Source organism: Heptranchias perlo, chromosome 4, assembly GCF_035084215.1.
Source record: "Heptranchias perlo isolate sHepPer1 chromosome 4, sHepPer1.hap1, whole genome shotgun sequence".
NCBI lineage: Eukaryota > Metazoa > Chordata > Chondrichthyes > Hexanchiformes > Hexanchidae > Heptranchias > Heptranchias perlo.
The window spans coordinates 20243147-20269990 of NC_090328.1; the positions used below are offsets into that span (position 1 = coordinate 20243147).

At 45.0% G+C, this 26844-nt stretch overlaps 1 long non-coding RNA gene across 1 annotated transcript in view; it reads left to right on the forward strand.

Moving 5' to 3' along the window:
• LOC137320434 (uncharacterized) overlaps positions 1 to 25343 on the forward strand; it is a 325461-nt gene extending 300118 nt beyond the window's left edge. The window contains exon 3 of the long non-coding RNA XR_010962522.1: positions 25192 to 25343. This is a non-coding gene — a long non-coding RNA (uncharacterized lncRNA). The remainder of the gene's footprint in view (positions 1 to 25191) is intronic.
• Positions 25344 to 26844: the final 1501 nt, after the last annotated feature.

Here is a 26844-nt window from a genome sequence, read left to right on the forward strand (position 1 = left end):
AGTTTCAGGCCCCGATTCTTGCCCACGAGACACAGTCTTAAAAGTAAAGCTAGGCCATTTGGAGTGAAATCAGAAGGCACCTTTTCACTCATAGGGTGGTGGAAATCTGGAACTCTCTCCCCCAAAAGGCTGTGGATAGTGGGTCAATTGAAATTTTCAAGACTGTGATCAATGGATTTTTGTTAGATGAGGGTATCAAAGAATATGGAGCAAAGGTGGATAAATGAAGTTGAGGTGGAGATCATCAGTGATCTAATTGAATGGTGGAACATGCTCGAGGGGCTGAATGCCTATTCCTGTTACTATGTCCCAGAAATTAGTCTAGGCCAGTTTTAAAATGCCAAATTGGCATAGGGACCGATCCTTGTGCCCGAAAAGGGAGGCCTGAGGATGGCGACAAATTGGTCGGTGGGCCTCATTGACATAATCATGGCGAGCTGCCAGCACCATTGCACCTGCACAAGCTGCTTGCCCAACTGAACAATTTCGGGCCACCTGCCTCGCTGTAAGTCCCAGGAGGAGGGGACTGATCGCTGCAGGCGGGAGTGTTGTGGAGTCAGCAGGAGCACCCTGCTGAACCTTTGTAAATCACTGGTTAGGCCTCAGATGGAGTATCGTGTCCAATTCTGGGTACCACACTTTAGGAAGGTTGTCAAGTCCTTCGAGAGGCTGCAGAGGAGATTTAATAGAATGGTACTGGGGATGAGGGACTTCAGTTATGAAAAGACACTGGAGAAGCTGAGAGTATTCTTCTAAGAGCAGAGAAGGTTAAGGGGAGATTTTCTTGAGGTGTTAAAAGTTATGAAGGGTTTTCATAGACAAAATAAGAAGAAACTGTTTCCACTGGCAGAAGGGTTGGTAACCAAAGGACAGAGATTTAAGGTAATTGGCAAAAAACCCGGACGGGAGATGAGGAGAAATTTCTATTACACAACGAGTCATTGTGATCTGCAATGTACTGTCTGAAAGGATGATGGAAGCAGATTCAATTGTAACTTTCAAAAGGGAATTGGATATTTACGGCAAGAAGGAGGCCATTCGGCCCATCGTGCCTGTGCCGGCCGAAAAAGAGCCATCCGGATGACAGCAGTTCAAGAAGGCAGTTCACCACCACCTTCCCAAGGACAATTAAGGATGGGCAATAAATGCCTGCCTTGCCAGCGATGCCCACATCCCATGAACGAATAAAAAAAAAGCCGAATCCCACTTTCCAGCTCTTGGTCCGTAGCCCTGTAGATTGCGGCACTTCAAGTGCATATCCATGTACTTTTTAAATGCGATGGCGGTTTCTGCCTCTATCAACCTTTCAGGCAGTGAGTTCTTGACCCCCACCACCCTTTGGGTGAAAAAAATTCTCCTCAGCTCCCCTCTCATCCTTCTACCAATTACTCTAATCTATGCCCCCTGGTTATTGACCTCTCTGCTAAGGGAAATAGGTCCTTCCAACCCACTCTATCTAGGCCCTTCATAATTTTATGCACCTCAATTAAATCTCCCCTCATAGTCCTCTGCTCCAAAGAAAACAATCCCAGCCTATCCAATCTTTCCTCATAGCTAAAATTCTCCAGTCTTGGCAACATCCTCATGAATCTCCTCTGTACCCTCTCAAGTGCAGTCACATCTTTCCTGTAAGGTAGTGACCTGAACTGTACGCAGTACTCTAGCTGTGGCCAAATTAATGTTTTATACAGTTCTAACATAACCTCCCAGTTCTTATATTCCATGCCTTGGCTAATAAAGGAAAGTATCCCGCATGCCTTCTTAACTACCTCATCTACCTGTCCTGCTATCTTCAGGGATCTGTGGACATGCACTCCAAGGTCCCTCTGTTCCTCTAATCTTCTCAATATCCTCCCATTTATTGTGTTTGTCCCTTGCCTTGTTTGAGCTCCCCAAATGCATTACCTCACACTTCTCCGGATTGAATTCCGTTTGCCACTTTTCTGCCACCTGACCAGTCCATTGATATCTTCCTGCATTCGACAGCTTTCTTCCTCGATATCAACCACATGGCCAATTTTTGTATCATCTGCAAACTTCTTAATCATGCCCCCTAGTTTTAAATCCAAATCATTAAAAATACCACAAAAAGCAATGGACCTAATACTGAGCCTTCCAGCCACAAAAACACCCGTCGACTATTACCCTTTGCTTCCTGCCACTGATCAATCGTGGATCCAACTTGCCACTTTCCCTTGGATCCCAGGGCTTTTACTTTTCTGACCAGTCTGCCATGTGGAACTGTGTCAAAAGCCTTGCGAAAATCCATGTGGTCGACATCAAACACACAACCCCCATTGACCATCCTTGTTACTTCCTCAAAAAATTCAATCAAGTTCGTGAGACATGACCTTCCCTTAACAAATCCATGCTGACTGTCCTTGATTAATTCGTGCCTTCCTAAATGACGATTAACAATGTCCCTCAGAATTTTTTCCAATAATTTGCCCAGCACCGAGGTAAGGCTGACTGGCCTGTAATTACTCGATCTATCCCTTTCTCACTTTTTAAACAACGGTACAACATTAGCTGCCCTCCAGTCCTCCGGCACCACACCTGTAGCCAGAGAGGATTGGAAAATAATGGTCAGAGCCTCCGCTATTTTCTCCCTTGCTACAAACAACAACTCATTTCACAACAGCATGCCATAACAAAAGAATTCCAGGAATTCCATATGCTTGAAAAGCAAAACTTTGCAGGGCTCTGGGGAACGAGGAGAGTGGGACTAATTGGATATCTCTTTCAAAGAGCCAGCACAGGCATAATGGGTCGAATGGCCTCCTTCCATGCTGTATGATTCTCTGGCTTGACTCAATTTGTATTCGACGTTTGTCAGGCACCTTGGGGCACAGGAACTTGGATCCCGAAATTGCGTCTCGTTGCTCCCGTTTTATGGGCATAAAATGGGTGCGAGGTCCAATTTCTATCCCTATATTCCTATTTCATTAGCTAATCCATCAGCAGTCACTTGGTTTTATCTTTTTTCCCATCTGTTTATGTTTTTGAAGCTGTCCTTGACTCAAATTACTGCAATTCTTTTGTTTTGTCATGCTGTTGTGAAATGAGTTGTTGTTTGTAGAATTTGGATAATTGATCACGCTATTGTTTCAGATTCAGAACCACTTTATTTTGTGCTTCAGCATATTTTACTTGTACTTCCTGCTGATGTCCGACACGCATTTGTCTTGTTCTTAGAGAATGTTTCCATGCCATCATGCAGCAATTGTTTATTGTTCATTTTCTTGAATCTTAGCCTTTGTACTTGGCCATCCTGTTAATGACTCTTTTCTGTGACCAAATCTAATGAGCTATCCTCAATTTTGACAGTACCTTCTGTTTCTTTGTATTTGGTATGTTAGACTTGTATGCACGTATCATTATATTTTCTGTAGTCCTTTTTGTCATTGGTAGTGTTGTTTCATCTGTATAGTGCATTCTGTTATGGGTTTGGTTGTGGAAAATGTCCTCCTGTCATTGACATCTTCCATATCTTCTGGTATTTGCTGTTTGTGTGGCTTTGAAGTCTACAATAGTTTGTTTACCCATTGATTTCCCTTTTCCTTGCTTGTTTTTTGTGAGTTGAATTTGTTCTGTTGATAGATTTTGCTCTATGTTTGTCTTGTGCTTTCAAAAAAACTAGTCAGTTGTTGGTTGCCATGGCTGTTGTCAAGGAACTTGTACAGTGGGGGCCAAAAGTAGCATCAGCTTCAATCGGTAGTTATTGAAGATCGGACAAGGAAGATGTCCTAAGCTCACATTAGTGGAATATTTTCAGCTGCTAAAAATAGTTCAGCATGTTATCCCAATCTATTCCACTCTATCTCTGACAGGTCATGGAATGAATAAATCATCTAAGGCTTTCAATCATCTGGACATTGGCTGCACAGGGATCTGAGCTTCTATGTAAATCCTTGGGGCTTCACCTTGGTGTTGTATAGATATACATCACAATGTCAGTGGTGTTTAGGAATGTTCCAGGCTGTACAAGAATGAAATTTGTAGCAGTAATCCAACTACTGTTCGATACTAAATCCTGTGTTTCGAGGCTTTTCTTGTGGAATCTAGATATTGTGTAGATATTTTCTGCATTTATTGGTTTTCCTAGCTACGTGCTTGAGTGAGAATGCACCAGTAAATGCTAAAATAATTGCCTGGTTATGATATCTTGATCATAGGTGTGTGTTTACAGGAAAACCACCAACGAAATACAAGGCAAAATTAGTGTTTAAAAACCTTTTAACTTTGCTTTTCTCTTTCTGGAGTATATTTCCCTTTGTTTAAGCTCATAAAACAAGTCACCCTTCTTGCTGTCTTCCTCTGTTGCTTCCACTATCTTTCATTTGTTGGTTCTGTGTCCCACTCTCGTCCTTTTATTCTACCTGATGTTTTAATAGTAGACCTTTCCCGGATCACATGACGCATATGATGGCTCTGGATGTACTCCAAGTAGCATTTAGCTATTAGTTTCAAGTATATGGTATTAATTCACCATTCATTTACACTGAAGCACTTTGAGTCAGTTTTGATATTAGGCAAATTTGTGATGCCACACGGTTTCAGTGTGTCTGAAATCAAATCAAATCAATATATATCCCACCAATCCCCATTAAAACCAGTGAGATGGACAAAAGAAAACATTCAGGCAGGTGTTTTTTGTCGATTGGAATCTGAATCAGCTGACAAACAGTAGCGACGGTGATAATCTGACTCTTGCGCTCAATTTCAAAATAAATCAGGAAAAATGACATGAATGAAATTGCAACTCAGACACCGTTGAATGTTATCTACACAAAACAAGTCAGCAGTGTGAGCGACAGGACAGTATACTCATTGCTGCAAGAAAGATATTACTATATTAGCAATGACAGCTGTTTATTAAAATTAAATTTAAAAATTTAGACTATTTTTGACACATCCCATCTTTGTTAACATCTACAATTATATTACTCACTTAACTACTGAGGATTAGAAATAGGGAGGAATGCAAGAGCATTACATTTTCTTACCTATGATGTGTCAATAAATTTATAATTGTAAACAATTTTACAACACCAAGTTATAGTCCAACAATTTTATTCGAAAATCACAAGCTTTCGGAGGCTTCCTCCTTCCTCAGGTGAATGTCAAGAAATCCTTGAACCTTTCGCATTTATAAATCACAGAACAATACCTGGTGATTACAGATAGTCTTTCCAATTGCCTGTTGCCAAGGCAATCAAAGTGTTCAGACAGAGAGGTGTTACCTACAGGGCCACCGAATATACAAACAACCAAAAAAAAAACAGAGAGAGAGAGGCAGAAACATAGAAACATCCAGAAGGAAGAGAAAGACAGCAAATGACCCGTTATATTAAAAACGTGTAGCATAACCCCACCAGCGAACAAAAGTTATCTGTTTTTAATATAACGGGTCATTTGCTGTCTTTCTCTTCCTTCCGGATGTTTCTATGTTTCTGCCTCTCTCTCTCTGTTTTTTTTTGGTTGTTTGTATATTTGGTGGCCCTGTAGGTAACACCTCTCTGTCTGAACACTTTGATTGCCTTGGCAACGGGCAGTTGGAAAGACTATCTGTAATCACCGGGTATTGTTCTGTGATTTATAAATGCGAAAGGTTCGAGGATTTCTTGACATTCACCTGAGGAAGGAGGAAGCCTCCGAAAGCTTGTGATTTTCGAATAAAATTGTTGGACTATAACTTGGTGTTGTAAAATTGTTTACAATTGTCAACCCCAGTCCATCACCGGCATCTCCACATAATAAATTTATAGTTTTCAAACTAAGAAAAAAATTGACAATAAGATCCATGTTTGTAGAATTCGATTTACTGGAGTAGAAATTGGACCTCACTGCCCCCATTTTGCAGACGTAAAACCAATCTCGGGGAATATCCCGTGCCCAAAGGATGTCTGAAAGATGTCCGACCCAATATTGGGCTGGTACCCATTTCAGGCCTGAAAACAGGCCAGCTTCTGCCCCCATTGACGCCGCAGCTAATTTTATTGTCATTGTCACATCCTGTCACTGTTTAAAATATTTATGTGGAAGGTTAAAGGAGAAGTACTCCTTAAAGGGAATCTCTGGGCACTACTTAAATTCTGTTTGATACACAGAATATCACTCTGTAATCTAGCTCAATTCTATTTTTTATTCGTTCATTGGCACAGGGAAAACATGTTTCAAAGTGAAGTTTTTATGCTGATTGATGGGAGATCATGAGATCACACCATTTGCTGCTGGTTGAAATTTCATAGGACTCTTGTTTGAGGTTATTGTGATCTTACTGGGACAGTACAGCAACAACTTACATTTATATGGCAGCCTTTAATGTAGAAAACATCCCAAGGCACTTTACAAAAATAAATGCTGGGGCATTGTGCGAGCTGCTGCTCCACTGTAGCAAGCACAAAGTAAAATCAGTGTGCGACCACCTCTTGGATATGGCCTCATTTATACCACCACAGTCAAAAATAGAATGGGGCTGGGAGACTGTCCTGTAGTTTGGAGGATTGGAATTGAAACCTCAACACAGCACTATCCCCAAATATAGACCATCTTCAGCCAGAACTGCCAAGTAGATGATCCATCTCTGCCTCCTCCCGATATCCCCACCTTCACAGAAGCCAGTCTTCGACCGCTTCGATTAATTCCACGTGATATCAAGAAATGACTGAGTGCACTGGATACAACAAAGGCTATAGGCCCTGACAACATCCCGGTTGAAGTGCTGAAGACTTGTGCTCCAAAACTAGCTGCGCCTCCAGCCAAGCTGTTCCAGTACAGCTGCAACACTGGCATCCACCCGACAATGTGGAAAATTGCCCAGGTATGTCCTGTCCACAAAAAGCAGGACAAATCCAATCCGGCCAATTACCGCCTGATCAGTCTACTCTCAATCATCAGCAAAGTGATGGAAGGTGTTGTCAACAGTGCTATCAAGCGGCACTTACTCACCAATAACCTGCTCACAGATGCTCAGTTTGGGTTCCGCCAGGACCGCTCGGCTCCAGACCTCATTACAGCCTTGGTCCAAACATTAACAAAAGAGCTGAATTCCAGAGGTGAGGTGAGAGTGACTGCCCTTGACATCAAGGCAGCATTTGACCGAGTGTGGCACCAAGGAGCCCTAATAAAATTGAAGTCAATGGGAATCAGGGGGAAAACTCTCCAGTGGCTGGAGTCCTACCTAGCAGAAAGGAAGATAGTAGTGGTTGTTGGAGGCCAATCATCTCAGCCCCAGAACATTGATGCAGGAGTTCCTCAGGGCAGTGCCCTCAGCCCAGCCATCTTCAGCTGCTACATCAATGACCTTCCCTCCATCATAAGTCAGAAATGGGGATGTTCACTGATGATTGCACAGTGTTCAGTTCCATTCACAACCCCTCAGGTAACCCCGCATGCATCAAGACCTGGACAATATCCAGGCTTGGGCAAGTAACATTCGCGCCAGACAAGTGCCAGGCAATGACCACCTCCAACAAGAGAAAGTCTAACCACCTCCCCTTGACATTCACGGCATTACCATCACCGTATCCCCCACCATCAACATCCTGGGGGTCACCATTGACCAGAAACTGAACTGGACCAGCCATATAATACTGTGGCTACAAGAGCAGGTCAGAGGCTGGGTATTCTGCGGCGAGTGACTCTCCTCCTGACTCCCCAAAGCCTTTCCACCATCTACGAGGCACATGTCAGGAGTGTGATGGAATATTCTCCACTTGCCTAGATGAGTGCAGCTCCAACAACACTCAAGAAGCTTGACACCATCCAGGACTAAGCAGCCCGCTTGATTGACACCCCATCCACCACCCTAAACATTCACTCCCTTCACCACCCGCGCACCATGGCTGCAGTGTGTACCATCCACAGGATGCACTGCAGCAACTCGCCAAGGCTTCTTCGACAGCACCTCCCAAACCTGTGACCTCTACCACCTAGAAGGACAAGGGCAGCAGGCACATGGGAACAACACCACCTGCACGTTCCCCTCCAAGTCACACACCATCCCGACTTGGAAATATATCGCCGTTCCTTAATTGTCGCTGGGTCAAAATCCTGGAACTCCCTTCCTAACAGCACTGTGGGAGAACCTTCACCACACGGACTGCAGCGGTTCAAGAAGGCGGCTCACCACCACCTTCTCAAGGGCAGTTAGGGATGGGCAATAAATGCTGGCCTTGCCAGCGACACCCACATCCCATGAACAAATAAAAAAAATCATACAGCACAGAAGGAGGCCATTCGGCCCATCGTGCCTATGCTGGCTCTTTGAAAGACTAATCCAATTAGTCCCTCTCCCCTGCTCTTTCCTGGTGGTCCTGCAAATTTGTCATTTTCAAGTATACATCCAATTCCCTTTTGAAAGTTGTTGTTGAATCTGCTTCCACCACCCTTTCAAGCAGTGCATTCCAGATCATAACAACTTGCTGTGTAAAAAAAATCTCCTCATCTCCCCCCTATTTCTTTTGCCAATTATTTTAAATCTGTGTCCTCTAGTTACTGACTGTCTTGCTCGTGGAAACAGTTTCTCCTTATTTGCTCTCTCAAAACCCGGTACCATTCTCCAGCGTGCTTTGGGAAATCGGCTAACTGAGAGCAGCAAAGGCTCATGGGTGTGTTTATAACTTGAAGCTGCAAGAACAGATTTTGAAAACCTGCAAACTTGCCATTCCTAAAGAAAGGGGTCTGTTATCAGCTTCAAGTTTCAAGGTCTGCTAAAAGACAGCCTTGTGTGTGTTGTGAATATCCATTGCCTGATGGACGAGAGCATACCTCCAGACCCAATGCGTATCCAAGATACAAATTGGATGAAGGGGAGGTGGCGATTGTGCAAACACATTCATACAAACCCAATATTAGAACAGCCAAAGATTCCAGTTAGTTAGAATTCTCAAGACAATCCGTGATGCGGGTGCCGGTAGGAGGAAGATGATCAACTTCTCCTGGCACAGCTTTTGAGGTTGTATTGTTTAAAACCTATCTTTGTCTTTTATCATTGCTTATAATTATCGTAATTTGTATGTTTAGGCAAATCTATGTATGTCTTATATCATTGCTTTTAATTGGTAATGCATTTTTTTTTATTCGTTCATGGGCGTTGCTGGTGAGGCCAGCATTTATTGCCCATCCCTAACTGCATTTATTTTTAAGTAGGTTAATAAAACTATCTCTTTCGAGTACAGTGGTCCGAACTATTTTTATTTAATCAATATCAAGTGGACAAGTAAGATTAGCAAGAATCATAGAAGTAGGCCATTTTACCCAGCATGCCTATGCTGGCTCTTTGAAAGAGCTATCCAATTAGTCCCACTCTTTCCCCGTGGCCCTGCAAATTTTTAATTTTCAACTATATATCCAATTCTCTTTTGAAAGTTACTACTGAATCTGCTTCCATCACCCTTTCAGGCAGTGCATTCTAGATCATATCAACTCGCTGTGTAAAAAAAATCTCCTCATCTCCCCTCTGGTTCTTTTGCCAATTATCTTAACTCTGTCCTCTGGTTACCGACTCTCTTATGAGTGGAAGCAGTTTCTCCTTATTTGCTCTATCAAAAGCTTTCATAATTTTGAACACTAACATGAGCCATCAGATTTCTGAATATTTTAACACAGTGTTGAGAGTTTATTCACACAAAATAAACCCTACAGTTTCATTTGTTGTAAAATATTGATATTTAAAGTTTTCCTGTTCATCTAAAATCTGCTATGTTGGTGACGCTTTCAAGCAAGCTCATAAAAATTTGGAAATTCGACTTTTGCACATACTTGCCGGGTGGGAGATGTGAGTACACATTCCAATATTCATGGCATAACACTGCAACAGATAACAGATGTGTCATTTTAAAAAAAAACCTGACAAAATTGTAATTTGAAGTGAATTGTTTAACTCATCTCCCAACCTCCTCAAAAAACTGAGGGCATCATTTGTTAATGCCATTGTAGCATTTTGTCAGAGGCATGTGAAAATGTAATTTATGTTTCACCATGTAACCAATGTGCCAGATTTTAACCAACAAGCAATATAATATAGTTTGAGAATCATGCCACCATGGCAGTAATTGGTTGCTCTCAGTAAATGCAAACCGTCCCATCTCAAAATGAGTACAACATTCATAAGCCTTAAGCAAGGTTAACGATTAGAAAACACTTTTTTTTCCAGTAGCACAGTAGAACTGCAAGGTAAGCTCACACAGGAGGTAGCTGAACTGGAGCCATTTGAGACCTTTAAAAGGAAACTGAAAAGATGGATTGAAGATTATGGAAATATTAATAGCAATGCTTGATTTTTTTTCTCGAGAGAGTTCGGCGAAGCACCTTAAGTATTCCTTAAAGTAGGGAGTCCATCATAAAATAATCAGACATAGATTCTGGATGGAGCAGGCTTGATGTGCCTAATGGTCTTTGTTCACTCCAGAATTTCTCATTATCCTGTGTGGATGAAGTGACAAAAATGTATTCATGGCTCCCTCAAAGCTTCAGTGTGGAACTGAGCCATAGAGACCAGAAAGATCTTAGATTCTGATCTCAGCTGGGCTGGCATTAGAGATGCTGCAATTAATCTCCATATCCCTGGGCTAGAGAGGGGGGAAAATCAGCCAAGTCTCCTGTCCTGATTGTTGCCTCGTGACTCCTACTGAAAAATACAAATGTGTTGATCAAGCTTACTTGTGATACCTCAATTTGAAAAATGGGCTACTGATGCTTACTAGGTGAGGTACCATAAGGTAAACCATGCCTATGGAGCCTTGACTCAGCACAAATCAGTATTAGGCACAAAAGTAATGTTCACTGTATTCAAGATAAGTGCCTGGAATTTCCATGGGGGTTCTCCAGCAGGAGATTGGCAGAATCCCACAGAGAAATGTCGTAATTGGCTAAAAACAGATATTTGTGCCATTTCTCCAGGGATCCTGCCAATATCCTGCTGAAGTACAGGAGAAACCCCACAGAAGCTCAGCACCAAGTTGTTTAGAGCTGAGAATTTCCCTTTAATTTTACTTTATGTTTATTCCTACACTTCTGCAGGGTATTATTTTATGAATATTCATCTTGTTTTTTATTTGCACAGTGAAAGCACACCATTAATTTAGCTGGTCCCATGTTCATAGAATCATAGAAATTTATGGCACAGAAGGAGGCCATTTGGCCCATTTTGTGCCGGCCGAAAAAAAGCCATCTTCCTCATCCCACTTTCCAGCTCTTGGTCCGTAGCCTTGTAGGTTACGCCACTTCAAGTACATATCCAGGTACTTTTTAAATGCGATGAGGGTTTCTGCCTCTACCACCCTTTCAGGCCGTGAGTTCCAGACCCCTACCACCCTCTGGGTGAAAATATTTCTCCTCAACTCTCCACTAATCCTTCTACCAATTACTTTAAATCTATGCCCCCTGGTTATTGTCTTCTCTGCTAAGGGAAATAGGTCCTTCCTACCCACTCTATCTCAGCCCCTCATAATTTTATGCACCTCAATTAAATCTCCCCTCAGCCTGCTCTGTTCCAAAGAAAACAAACCCAGCCTATCCAATCTTTCCTCATAACTAAAATTCTCCAGCCCTGGCAACATCCTCATAAATTTCCTTTGTACTAGTGCAGTCACATCTTTCCTGTAATGTGGTGACTAGAACCTTATGCAGTACTCTGGTTGTGGCCCAACTAGTGTTTTAGCATAACCCCCCTGGCTCTAAAATTCTGTGCCTCGGCTGATAAAGGAAAGTATCCCGTATATCTTCTTAACCACCTTATCTACCTGTCCTGCTACGTTCAGGGATCTGTGGACATGCACTCCAAGGTCCCTCTGTTCCTCTGATAGAGTTTGGGGTCAGGTACATTCGTGGATATGATAGTAAACCTGTCCCACTGTGTAGAGCATATATAGGAAATGATATGATGTACTTACAGTTCCACTATTCTTGTTCTACCCATATGGGAATTAGTGGTCCTGGTGAAGGAATTGAGTTTAATTTTGTTTTAATTATTTTTGAAAGAATTTATTTGTCACACTGAGGATGTCAACACTCAGAAACTGAATATTTTTCCAATTTTGTCAAACAGTGTCAGCATCAGGTAGTCCAAGATTAGATATTCCATGGGCTACATGGTGGGTAAAGTTCTCTTCACTCTCATGCAACAATGCACCCAAAGTCTATCCTTGCAGAAATAGCCTACTGCACCGCTGTGAATTTTCCCACTTCCGATAGGCCACCCATTTTCTTTCTGAGTGCGCTTGCCAATTTGAGTCATATTATATATCCACTCAGAGATTGGCTGAGTCTGTTCAAACTCATTCCATGTAGGATACCTAACACCAACGGAAAGAAGAGAAACTTTCATGCCATCAGTTTGAGTCAGATTTAAACCCAGGTCCCAGAAGTGGAAGAACAGTTCTAAGCCAATTTCTATAGTTTTTGTCACTCCAGTTTTCTCATCTAACAGAACTTGGTGATTGTCAGTTCTCAATTTATTGCTGATAGGAACATATACATGTAATTTATGATTGGTAAAGGTCACATATGGACACTCAATGCTCTTGTGTTCGGGTGGTGTTGGGTTAACGCCTACTTAAAAATAACACACAAAGGAAAGTACTATGGCCACATTGAGCTGTTGTATGTGAACTTCAGTAATCAAAATATATACTTCAAGCTATTGGTACAATAGACTTCATCAGCAAAGATGTGAATAGGTAACTTGTGAACATTGCAAGATCATAAGATAATTGAGGATGAAGAAGGCCATTTGGCCCATCTTAATTTAACCATCTGGAGAGATCCTAATGGGCTCTGGTTGCAGCATCCAATTGTTTCTGAAATGATTCCAAGATTTTGCACCCACTAATCTATCTGGAAGTCTATTCTACACATTGATGACTTGTGTGAAGAAGAATTTCCTGATATCAGTCCTATTACCTTTTACTAGTTTGAATCTGTGTCCCTGAGTTCTAGTCCCACGGTTTAACTTAAAGTAATGTTCTCGGTTAACTTTATCTATGACCTGAACAATCTTTTATACCCCTATAAGATCACCTCTCAGACAACTCCTTTCTAGGCTGACAAGTCCACGTTTCTCTAATCTTTTCTCATAACTCAGACTCTTGACACAAGAGAGCAGCCTTGTGGTTCTTCTCTGTACCACCTCTGACATTTGACTGTTTCTTTTGTTTGTTAGCGACCAGAATTAGCCACAGTGTTGAAGGTGTGGTCCAACTAGAGCACCACAATGTTTGGTCATTACCTCCTCTGACTTATATTCTATTATTTTAGCTTTATAGTTCAACATCGTATTGGCTTTGTTGATTGTTGCAATGCATTGGCTGGACATGTTTAGCATTGAGTCTGCTAAGACTCCTAGGTCTTTTTCAGCTTCATTTCTAGCTATTTCAACACCATCCATGGAGTTCATATGTCTTTTTTTCCTTCCTATGTGTAGCATATTTATCTGCCATAGTGCTCACTTACATATCATGTCCAACTCATTCTGTAATTTCTGAGTTGCGTCTTCAGATTTCACTGCCCCTCCTAGTTTGGTATCAGCTGCAAATTTGACCACTTTACATTGAGTTTACGAATCTAGGTCATTTATGTGAATTACTAAGAGTAGTGGTCCCAACACTGAGTCCTGAGGCACCCCACGCACGCTGACATCTTACACTTTGTCCTCTCTGCATTCTATACTGACACAAATGAGAAGAAATGCCAAAAGATTCAGAAAATTCAGCAAGATTTACTTGTCTTCCTCTCTAAGGAATTTCGCAGTGACAGGACTGCAGTTGTTTTCAGTATATTTCTCCTTGTGTCTGTAATTCATTTCCTTGCATTTATTTAAATGACAATAAACCTGTTTTAAAGATGCTTAGAAATATCTTGGCAGGGATCACTAGTTGGCAGAATGGGTTACAAAGCTGTCCTTTCACCTCTGGGACCTGGGTTTGAATTGAGTCTAGATTGACAAAATAAAATTCTCTAGGCTGACAGCTGTAAAGGTCTCTAATGAATAGAGTTTGGGCAGTTCTCAATTCAGTTCCTTTTTGGCATGAACTCATAGCACATAATTTGGCACCAAATTGTCAGTCTCACTCAAAGAGGCGGCTAAGATGGCTGGTGTGGGAAATGGAAATGTCACATTGGTGCAATCGGGGTATTTTTTCAAGGGAAGTTTATGTTTCTATCTGTGATCTGTGATGTTATTTCCTGGGTGGAAAACTCGCCAACATTGATATCCTTCAATCCGAAGAGAACAAAATTCACGAATTTGTTTCTCCAATAATCTCTGAATAAGTCTATGCAGTAACGGTGTCTGGGCAACCTCATCAGTTTTATTTTTTCTTTGTTCAGTCCTTTATTAATTAAATCAGAAAAAAACAATTCCTTATTCACTTTCGATTCATGTGTAATTGATTAAGGTCCTTTACGACTTGAGTTTTCCATTCCTCCTACAAACGACAGGCTTTTCTTTTCAAACCCAAACTTGCTGTCACCCAACTACTTCTTGACGTATATTACTTTCTCTCCTACTGTTTTCGATCTTGGTGGTATCCTGCACTATGGCCCTTCGCCTAGGTTTTTCATTAAAAACAAAGGCCCATCTTCTCATGTGTGCAATTTCATTTATTTGATAGTATGCGTGTGTGTGGTTGGTCTCGGTGAGGGTTTTTGTGGTTGCAAACAAGAACACCATTTTTAATACGTTAAAGTTAGAATCATAGAATCATAGAAAGGTTACAGCACAGAAGGAGGCCACTCGGCCCGTCGAGTCCGTGCCGGCTCTATGCAAAGCAATCCAGCTAAATCCTACTCCCCTGCCCTATCCCCAGAGCCCTGCAAATTTTTTCCCTTTCAAGTACTTATCCAGTTCCCTTTTGAAGACCATGATTGAATCTGACTCCACCACCCCCTCGGGCAGTGCATTCCAAATCCTAACCTCTCGCTGTGTAAAAAAGCTTTTCCTCATGTCACCTTTGGTTCTTTTACCAATCACCTTAAATCTATGTCCTCTGGTTCTTAACCCTTCCGCCAATAGGAACAGTTTCTCTCTATCTACTCTATCTATGCCCTTCATGATTTTGAATACCTCTATCAAATCTCCTTGCAACCATCTCTGCTCCAAGGAGAACGACCCCAGCTTCTCCAGTCTATCCACGTAACTAAAGTCCCTCATCCCTGGAATCATTCTCATAAATCTCTACTGCACCCTCCCTAAGGCCTTCACATCTTTCCTAAAGTGCAGTGCTCATGACTGGACATAATATTCCAGTTGTGGCCAAACCAGTGTTTCATAAAGGTTCATCATGACTTCCATACTTTTGTACTCTATGCTTCTATTTATAAAGCCCAGGATCCCGTATGCTTTTTTAACCGCTTTCTGAACCTGCCCTGCCACCTTCAATGATTTGTGCACATATACCCCTAGATATCTCCGATCCTGTACCCTTTTAGTGTTGCGCCCTCTAGTTTATATTGCCTCTCCTCGCTCTTCCTACCAAAATGTATCACTTCGCAATTTTCTGCGTTAAATTTCATCTGCCACGTATCTACCCATGCCACCAGCCTGTCTATATCCTCTTGAAGTCTATCACTATCCTCCTCACTGCTTACTACCCTTCCAAGTTTTGTGTCATCTGTTTCACAACAAAAGTTTGATGCTTTTGTTGTGAAACACAACCACATAAAAGTGTGCTGAAAAAATCTTCCCCCGGTTTGGAAAACAAACTAACTGCTATGTTAACTGCTAACCCCATAGGTGACGCCATTGTGGGGCTTTGCTCATTGGATCAAGGCTGGTCAGAGAGTACGGCCGCTAAATTGGGCCATGCAGCGCCCGTTGTTTCGGCGTTACACGGCCCCTCCGACATCCAAAATGACGTCTCGGGATGCGCACGCATGTTTCCTGCGTGACATACGCCAGACACCATCTTGGTATAGGAGTTAGAATCCCAAACACTGGAAGCATGTAAAGTAGGGAGAAAATGGCTGCAATCAGTGTGCAACGCTGATTTAAAGTGATACACACAATTTTGGACCTTAACGCTCAACTCAACGCACAGTCTTATCCCCGACCATCTAAACGTTCCTTACAGTGCCTGAAGGACCCCCCCCCCCCCCCCCCCACCAGTGCCATTTAAAGGGTGTTGCAGGTTATTTGCTGGATTATTGCTTCTGGCTGCAGGAGGAGTAGGAAGTGTTTTTTAAAGCTCCCTATTCTTACTGAGAGTTCCAACACTACTTTTGAGAGTGCCTTGGCTGGTATTGCCTCACGGATCGGAAAGTTACAACCCTGGTGGAACAACATTCCTGCCAACCATTGGCGGTCTGCTAGGGCTCCTGTTGGGCATTGAGCATGATTGGGAGCATGCAGAGAGGCCACGCGCAACAGATCAAGCTGCGAGGAGACGGAGGACGAGGAGGCGGAGGGCACTGATCAGGAGGCCGTACCCAATGAGGGCCTTCAGGGATCAATTCTCTTTCCTCAACATGACTGAGGAGGATTGCATCCAATGCCTGAGGTTCACCAAGGAAGCTGCCACTGAGATCTGTCAACTGGTGCGGCCACAACTGCAGCCTCAGAGCAGGGCGAGGACAGCATTGCCTGTGACTGTGAAGGTCACCGTGGCGTTGAATTTCTGCGGCTCAGGAGCATTTCAGGCCTCTGCTGGTGACATGTGCAACATCTCGCAGTATGCCGTGCACTGCTGCATAAGGGAGGTCACAGATGCACTGTACCACTTGAGGAACAGGTTCATCATCTTCCCTCTCAACAGAGACAATCAGAATGAGCGAGAACGGGGGTTCGCCCGCATTGCTGTCTTCCCCATGGTGCAGGGTGCCATGGACTGCACACATATTGCCCTGCATGCCCTGCACATCAACTCGACTGTCTTCATCAATCGAAAGGGCTTCCACTCCCTCAACGTGCAGCTGGTGTGCAACCACACGCATCGCATCTTGGAGGTCGATGCCTGCTATCCTGGGAGCAGCCATGATGCCTTCGTCATGCGGCAGTCCAACGTGCCAGCTATCTTTCATCCGACTTGGCAAGTCAAAGGCTGGCCGCTGGGCGACAAGGGCTATCCCTTCATGACGTGGCTCATGACACCGGTCAGGAATCCACACACACGTGCACAGCAGGCCTATAATGAGAGCCATGCTGCCACACGCAACATCATGGAGCACACCACAGGCCTCCTCAAACAACGCTTCCGCTGCCTAGACCGGTCTGGAGGAGCCCTGCAGTACTCCCCTGAGTGGGTGGGCAGATTTGTGGTGGTACGCTGCATGCTGCACAACCTCGCCATCATGAGGGACCAGCCTTTGCCACCAATGACTGCAGAAGATCCTGAGCCAGAGGTGGAGGAGCAGGAGCAGGAAGAGGCTGAGGAGGAGCAGGAGGAGGGAGGGAGCCAGAAGAGGAAGTGGAGGAAGACGCAAGGTTGCAGCAGGAACCACATGCCTTGTCTGCAAGGGCTGTGCGTGCTCGCCTGATCCTTGCCTGCTATCAATAATTGGAATTACATCCCCCAATTCACCAACAGTCCTACATTCCCCTCCCACAAGACAATCAAATCGCCCTCCATCAGATAACACATTGGTGTCCCTCTTAGCTCATTGCATGAATAAAAACCACCACCAAATCAAACTCTCATTTATGGATTAACAAATGAAAATATGCAAACATAACAGAATTATTCACCCTTGTGCATTCCCTTAGTACTTTTTGCTCGTGTGCCTTTACTTATCCTAGTGCTCCTACGAGGTGCTTCCCCATGGGTGGTGGAAGGCTGCCGGCTTTCAATGGACGAACGGCCAGATGGCCTTGGAGAACGATCTCAAGCAGCTCTGGGCTTGGAGGACCCGGCTTCAGACTGCACCATCTCAGCACGGGCTGCAGCAGTGTGGCCTGCCTGACCAACCGGCAATAACAGGGGCACTGGCAGAGTGGCAGGGGTGGGAGCAGGAATGCTGTTGTCCTGAGAGAGAACAGCAGGTCCAACTGCCATGGCGCCAATACCACTCTCCCAGGGCAGCGCCTCAGGACTCCCGGTGATCGGCTGGAGAAAGGATTGCTGGAGTGCTGTGATGCCCTGGAAGCCCCGTTCCACAGTGGTCCCCAGAGCCATGATAGCAGCAGTCTGAGCTTCCAATGCAGCAGTCTAAGCTGCAAATGCAGCAGTCAGACCTTGGCTGCCAGATGTTTGTGCTGCAATGGAAGCTGAGACATCGGTCATCAGACGCTGCATCATGGTGGGTTCCACAGGTGCGCTGAAGGAGGTGACCAACTGATCCATGTTGGAAAGGATGGGCTCCAAGCTCTGCGCAAAGCCCTGTGCCAAGTTGGAGCTGGACTCCTCCATGCCCCTTTTCATTATGTGCAGGCTTTCTGGCAGCCTTTCCAGTGCCCCAAGCATTTGGTGGTATACGCCCATCAGCTGTCTTCTGTAGCCTGGCCCATCAAAGTCCTCATCTGACTCTTCTGCAGCAGAACTAGTGAGCAACCTCGCCCTCCAGCGAGTTGGCTCCTGTGGTATCCGTTCCCTCCGCCCCGGCTCCTGCTCACTTGTGCTTGGTGTCTCACCACATGCAGATCCTTCCTCGAACCTAACCTCGATAGGACGCGCAGTGTCAGTCTCTGAGCTGGTGGAAGGAAGCATCAGATCGAGTGACGGTGTGGCTTCAGTGGCCTCCTCCTCCTCGGGTGCCAAGTGTTCTTGGGTATCTGCAATGACAAAGGGAAATAGGTTGAGTTGTGGAGTGGGGAGAGGAGCAAGTAAGAGGTGCGTGCTGGCAGCATGTGCAGCACGTGAGTCAGAAAAGATTATGGTGGGGAGGGAGATGTGGAAAAGGAGAAGGATCATTAGACATGCAGAGACCCCCCTTGATGGGGACCTCCAGCGCGACACGTTGTAACGGCTGCAGCGACGCCCGCCCAATAATCCGCAGCACCGTCTCCTCTAGGGGGTGAGGACGTGTAGACGTGCCCGTCCAGCCTCAGGTCCCTCCTGCTGGCGGGTGATATACATCACCTTCTCCTGCAAGACAGAGGACAGAGTGTCAGTGTGTGTCCTGCAAGGTGTGTGGGTGATGTGCCTGCCATGGTAGAATAGCTGCCAGTTTGTGTGACTTGAGTGGTGGTTGTGTGGCCTGCAAGTGTGGTATTATGTGCAGGTGAGATGCAGCATTGCATATGGATGGCAGTGTTTGTTAGTGGGTGGGTGGGTGACGGGAGGTGTCGTGCATGGAGTATTGGTGCAGTTGGTAGAATGTGCCACTTGACACTTGCATTCACTCACCTTGACCACTCCTGTCAAATCATTAAATTTCTTGCGGCACTGCACCCACATGCGTGGTGCAATGCTCCTCGCATTCACCTCCTGTGCCACGGCCTGCCAATGCCTACGCAGCTGTAGCCTAAACGGTCTCCGGCCACCCTGCGGATACATGGCTGCCTTCCTCTGGTCCATACCTTCCACCAGGGCCTCCAGAGCATCGTCCGAGAATCTTGGTGCCCGCTCTCTTGCTGGTGCAGCTACTCGTGATGCCATTCTCCCTTCTCCTCCTTGGCTGTGTATCTGCCATCGGAAATGTGCTTGCACCTTTAAGTAGTGCAGGCAGCTGATGATGTGCGCTGTGCACGCCCCATTTCCAACTTCCTCATTCTCCGTACAGCCTCTCAGCAGCGAGGGCTGTGCTTGCTGCACGGAGATTTCAGGATAAGGAGCAAGCAGCACAAAGTTCACATGCTGGCTGCGTAGGGTCCGTTGGGTAGCGCATCCGGACCCTTATCCAATTTTTCCCCCCTTCTCCATCTAATGCCATGTTATCCCATAAGTTGTATTATATTCTTCCTGCTGCTGCTCACTGGTTTACAAGGTCGTTAATCGCTGCTTACTGTCATTTAACCTCCATGTGTCCCAGTTAGTGGAAAACTTCAGGATCTGTATTGGTCCATATGGCATTCATGTCAAATGCTGGTTCATTAAAGTTATTATGTGATTCCTGGAATGTATTCCTAACCCCCACGCCCCATGAAACCTCCCGTGTTTAAGTATTCACCTGAAGGTAGTGTGACCGTCGGCCAGAATTAAGAGTCACACTGCGAGGTAAAGCACACCCTTAGTAATGACAAGTGCAAAAGAGAATTAGCATAATTTAGGGATGGAGAATCATGTTTATGATTGATTGCGATAGATAGTGTTATTGCTCCACTGTTGCCCATATTTGATATGAAACACATTCATTTGACAATATGAACAATGTTTTCATTTCCTCCTGTCAATCTTAGCCTGTCAAATGTGCATGAATGGCCTGTGATTGACAGAAATAAAGGAATCTTTCTGAGATATGATATGATAAAGTGACAGTACTATTAACCAAATGTGATTTAATATGATATGTAAACAAGGACAGAATTGCTGTCACATCTACATTTTAATATATTCTATATTGCACATGCCAATATTGGCTAAAAGTTTCTAACTTTGTGTTCTTTAATAAGATGGGGTAAAACAGTTAGTGGAACAGTATGAATCCTAACCATTTAATAAAGCTTCAGTGAAGCAATAATGGATAAGTGGCAGCAGAGGAGGTCATAAACGAGGGTGAGACTGCAGGCAATGTTCTTCAATCAAGCTGTCCCCAGTTGTCACTCGTTAATTTTTGTTACTTAATTATGGTTTGTTAAAGAAAGAACATAACAGATAAATATCTTGTATTGCATTTTTCTCCCTATTTCACAAATTGACACTCCTGCATGTTTGGCAGGTCAGCAAGGAACTCGGGTATGTGGGGCAGCTTGCCAGAGATCTATGGTATTGGAATCATATCATCATAGGAATATAGGAATACTGTACACAGGCCTGGAAAAGATTCTCAAGTGCATCTGGCAGATCACAAAAATTAATACCCCTCAATTATTCTCTATCTCCTGTAAATGTTTCTACGCTACCATCTCTAGTCTCCCGATTTTAATACTCTCTGCATAAAGGAGTTCAATCTAAACTCTGAATGCATGAACGTATGAATTAAGAGCAGGAGTAGGCCATTCGGCCCCTCGAGCCTGCTCTGCCATCTGATAAGATCATGGCTGATCTGATTGTGACCTCAACCCTACTTTCCCGTCTACCGACTATAACCTTTGACTTTCTTGTTGATCAGGAATCTATCTAACTCAGCCTTAAAAATATTCAATGACCCTGCCTTCACCGCTCTCTGGGGAAGGGAGTTCCACAGACTCACGACCCTCTGAGAGAAAAAATTTCTCCTTATCCCCATCTTAAATGGGAGATCCCTTATTTTTAAACTGTGCCCCCTAGTTCAAGTCTCTCCCACAAGGGGAAACATCCTCTCAGCATCTACCCCTTCAAACTACCTGTACACCTTCCCTCTTCAAAGCTTGAGCCCGTGTCCCCTGGTTCTCGAGTTTGTTACCATCTTTAAATTATCAGGGTTCAATTTATGTATTCTCTTAAGAATCTTGAATACTTGGATAATGTCTCCTCGAGCATTCTTTTCTGTAAAGTAAATAATTCCCAGGCTCTTCAACCTCTAATCACAGCTCAGATGCCTTAATCAAGGTGTAATAGTGGGTCCAACTCAAGAGGGTCTGAGGCAGATTGTGGATGAGAAACTCGGAAGTAAGGGTTTCCCACAGGTCCTACCAAAGTTAACGGTTGGACCTGTTTGCAAAGTTTTTCAAACGATTTCCCGCCCAATAGCCAACTTGATTGACAGACTGTCTGCCTACCGGGCGGGAAAGCAGTCGAGGAGCGGATGCCAGAGTTTGGATGGAGGGCTCGGGGAGAGATCGGGATCTTTGGCAGTTAGATTGGGGGGGGCGGCGTCGGGGAGAGATTGGAACCTTTGAGGGTTGGATGGGGCGGGGTGACCATGGTGGGGTAGGGGTGAGGGAAGTTGGACATCGTTGGGGAGGTGAGAAGTCGGAGACCTTTGGGGAGGTGAGAAGATGGACATCGTTGGGGAGGTGAGAAGATGGACATCGTTGGGGAGGTGAGAAGTCGGACATCGTTGGGGAGGTGAGAAGATGGACATCGTTGGGGAGGTGAGAAGATGGACATCGTTGGGGAGGTGAGAAGTCGGACATCGTTGGGGAGGTGAGAAGATGGACATCGTTGGGGAGGTGAGAAGATGGACATTGTTGGGGAGGTGAGAAGTCGGACGTCGTTGGGGAGGTGAGAAGATGGACATCGTTGGGGAGGTAAGAAGATGGACATCGTTGGGGAGGTGAGAAGTCGGACATCGTTGCGGAGGTGAGAAGTCGGAGACCTTTGGGGAGGTGAGAAGATGGACATCGTTGGGGAGGTGAGAAGATGGACATCGTTGCGGAGGTGAGAAGTCGGAGACCTTTGGGGAGGTGAGAAGTCGGACGTCGTTGGGGAGGTGAGAAGATGGACATCGTTGGGGAGGTGAGAAGTCGGTCATCGTTGGGGAGGTGAGAAGTCGGACATCGTTGGGGAGGTGAGAAGTCGGACATCGTTGGGGAGGTGAGAAGTCGGAGACCGTTGGGGAGGTGAGAAGTCGGACATCGTTGGGGAGGTGAGAAGTCGGACATCGTTGGGGAGGTGAGAAGTCGGACATCGTTGGGGAGGTGAGAAGTCGGACATCGTTGGGGAGGTGAGAAGTTGGATACATTGGGGAGGTGAGAAGTCGGCCATTGTTGGGGAGGTGAGAAGTCGGATATATTGGGGAGGTGAGAAGTCGGATACATTGGGGAGGTGAGAAGTCGGACATCGTTGGGGAGGTGAGAAGTCAGACATCGTTGGGGAGATGAGAAGTCGGATATATTGGGGAGGTGAGAAGTCGGATACATTGGGGAGGTGAGAAGTCGGCCATTGTTGGGGAGGTGAGAAGTCGGACGTCGTTGGGGAGGTGAGAAGTCGGACATCGTTGGGGAGGTGAGAAGTTGGACATCGTTGGGGAGGTGAGAAGTCGGACATCGTTGGGGAGGTGAGAAGTTGGACATCGTTGGGGAGGTGAGAAGTCGGACATCGTTGCGGAGGTGAGAAGTCGGAGACCTTTGGGGAGGTGAGAAGATGGACATCGTTGGGGAGGTGAGAAGATGGACATCGTTGCGGAGGTGAGAAGTCGGAGACCTTTGGGGAGGTGAGAAGTCGGACGTCGTTGGGGAGGTGAGAAGATGGACATCGTTGGGGAGGTGAGAAGTCGGACATCGTTGCGGAGGTGAGAAGTCGGAGACCTTTGGGGAGGTGAGAAGTCGGACATCGTTGGGGAGGTGAGAAGTCGGACATCGTTGGGGAGGTGAGAAGTCGGTCATCGTTGGGGAGGTGAGAAGTCGGCCATTGTTGGGGAGGTGAGAAGTCGGACATCGTTGGGGAGGTGAGAAGTCGGACATCGTTGGGGAGGTGAGAAGTCGGATATATTGGGGAGGTGAGAAGTCGGATACATTGGGGAGGTGAGAAGTCGGCCATTGTTGGGGAGGTGAGAAGTCGGACGTCGTTGGGGAGGTGAGAAGTCGGACATCGTTGGGGAGGTGAGAAGTCGGACATCGTTGGGGAGGTGAGAAGTTGGACATCGTTGGGGAGGTGAGAAGTCGGATACATTGGGGAGGTGAGAAGTCGGACGTCGTTGGGGAGGTGAGAAGTCGGATACATTGGGGAGGTGAGAAGTCGGTCATCGTTGGGGAGGTGAGAAGTCGGACATCGTTGGGGAGGTGAGAAGTCGGACGTCGTTGGGGAGGTGAGAAGTCGGATACATTGGGGAGGTGAGAAGTCGGACGTCGTTGGGGAGGTGAGAAGTCGGATACATTGGGGAGGTGAGAAGTCGGACATCGTTGGGGAGGTGAGAAGTCGGACATCGTTGGGGAGGTGAGAAGTCGGACATCGTTGGGGAGGTGAGAAGTCGGACGTCGTTGGGGAGGTGAGAAGTCGGATACATTGGGGAGGTGAGAAGTCGGACGTCGTTGGGGAGGTGAGAAGTCGGATACATTGGGGAGGTGAGAAGTCGGACATCGTTGGGGAGGTGAGAAGTCGGACATCGTTGGGGAGGTGAGAAGTCGGATACATTGGGGAGGTGAGAAGTCGGACGTCGTTGGGGAGGTGAGATGTCAGACATCGGGGAGAGGTCTCGGATATTGTAAGGGGGCGCCCGGACATCAGTTGGGGGGGTCTCGGAAATTGGGAGAGATCTTGGACATCGGCGGGGGGGAGGGGGTGGGTCGGCTGATTGTGGGAGTGCGATCACGACAGATAGCCTTGTTGGGCCTGGGGGAAACACTCCTGCTTCTCCTGGCCCACAAGCAGTGCAATTAAGGCACATACCACATGATCCTGCCTTTCTCGCCTCCTTTTCACCTCAGATTCACGAGCCGCAAGAAACCCGTGCTGGAGGCGTTAAAGTTAAAGGCAGGTGAAAATCAATTTTAAAAGACCTAATTAATGACTCATAAGGACGTCAATTGCTCTGATAACAACCCACCCGCCTGCACTAATTAGGGTCCCGACTGCAGCGAGTAGGTTACTCACCCACATCCAAATGAAGCTCCGTTAAACCCGGAAGTGGGCATGTTGGAGCTGGGTTGCGGTCGCGCTTGAAAAATCATTGATTTTAACTACTCACCTGCCCCCAACCCACCCATTCTTGGGAATTAAAATTCCCCTCATGGGGTATCGGAGCTATCTTGGTAAGATGCGTGAGGAATGGGATAGCTCAGCGGTGGGTGTCAAATTCCAGCAGCAACACCAATGGACTTGTGATTTTAAAGGCTATTAGAGCTTCCTCAACTTGCTAAAATGTCCCTCAATCAAAAATTGAAGACATCTGTGCAATAGTGGAAATCAGTGGTGAAAAGACACCTCAGTTTGAAACAGACTTTGAAACATTTGTTTGCAGGAAACGAATGTTTCAGCACCTGCTGTTCAGAAGGTGTTACTTCTCTGAGCTACTTCTGTGTCCTGCATTGAGAACCCACAGTAAGACTATAGGATTAACATCAGACGCTCTTGGTGAAATCATCCGACTGCAAGGCAGCACATCCACTTGTGCTGTGACAAGTCATTCACATCAAGTTAAAATATTAAATCATTAAAATAACATAGATTGGAGAGCATCACTGGTTGCAGTACAAGTGGGACTTGATGATAGAAAAAGAAAGCTGCTCTTTTATATCTTCCTGTGTTTCAAAACCACCACTATTAATGAATGTTTTAATTTATTTCAACATTTCAGGAGAGTGCAGAACCATGACTTCATCGTTGAGTCACTCTGACGTGTAGCTGCCCGTTGTTTTTCCGAAAAGATCCCTACAGTGTTTTGAGCTGAGACTTCCTGTTGGACCTGGAAGTGCAGAGAGCCATGACATGTAATTCTAGCTCATCAATAAAAGTGGCGTGTGTTTGAACAGAACCTTTGTGTTGAATCTCTCGAGATCAGACAAGGGATTGTTACAGTACTTGAGGATAACTGAACACTTCTTGATTCACTGGTTGGTTGGGGCTAATTCATCTGTAAACATTGTTCTTTTTGAATAGGCAGCAGATTCACCTCATCCAGTAGGGCTGCAATGGGGCTTTCATGTGCGCACAGTTGTGTACAGATAAACTCACTCAGCCTCACGTGCTTAAGTTTCAACTGTCAGCATTAAAGCTTTGCATCACTCCTCACCTGTCACCGCTTGTTGATACTTAGAAAAACGCTGTCATGCTGCTGGAGACAGCCATTTAGGGTTGCAGCTAGATTAGGTGCTGATGTGGATTGACATTGCATGCGCCAACTAGACAAGGTGGATTTGCTGAACTGAAGTTAATTCCAAATGCAGCTTACAGATAATACACTTAATAGAATCATGATATGTAAACTGGTTCATGGCTGAAGGACATAGCAAAAGATCAATTAAAAAGTTTAAATTGTATGCTGGCTTCGGCAAGTTAGTGGACCTTGAATGAGAAAAAGATGTCCAAGGCAGCACATCTATTTCAAAAAAAGTTCATCTGGCTGGCAAAGTTGCAAAGCAATAAGTAGTTGAAGCAGCTGGAGGGAAACCATAAACTGCATGACTGAAGCCAGAGCCCATCTATGGGTGAGTGCTTTACATTAAAATTTCTTGCTGATAGGTTTGTTTCGTGTGCTACCTTTCAGTATTTAAATGCACTAGGTTTGTTTTCCACACCAACCAAATCGCCACCTTTCCATTTTTCCCCTTAATCACGAGGGTGTTTAACATCTGGTTTATATTGTACAACAGAGCTGCTTTAAATAGAAGTGGTCCTGTTTGTTTTTGCTCTTGGCCCACTGGGATCTGCCTTCATGTACATTGTGGGGTGGATTCCAAAGCTCCAGTAGCAACACGTAACTGTGCGTGTGCAAGTAGTTAAAAGTTGCTATTCCTTTTAAAAGTCGTTAAGTGAATGAACACCTTGGGAGTAATGAGCACAATATAAAGTTTAAGTACCAACTAGAAAAATAAAACGTCAGTACAAAAACTTGAACACCGGATTAGATTAGGGCGGATTTTAGGAAGATAAGGAGCAAGCTAGCTGAAGTGAGAAGGATGGAGAAATTGGCACACAGTGGGATGCTTTTAAAAAAGAGATTGTAAAGGTACAGAATAAGTAAAATCAAACTAAAAAAGAAGCAAACTACTGGTAGTTTTAGGTGGTATGGATAAATAAAGAGGCCGGCAACCAATTAAATTTGACAAAAAGAATTTATAAGGACTATAAGAATAATGATGAGGAAACTAAAGGAGAATATCTGAAAAGAGGTTAAGAGCAGGATAAGGAAATAAGGATTATGAGAAAGAGATTCAAAAATCAAATGGAACTGTAAAGTATTTTACAAGTATATCAGTAGAAAGAGAATTGATAACAGCGAGGTGGGACC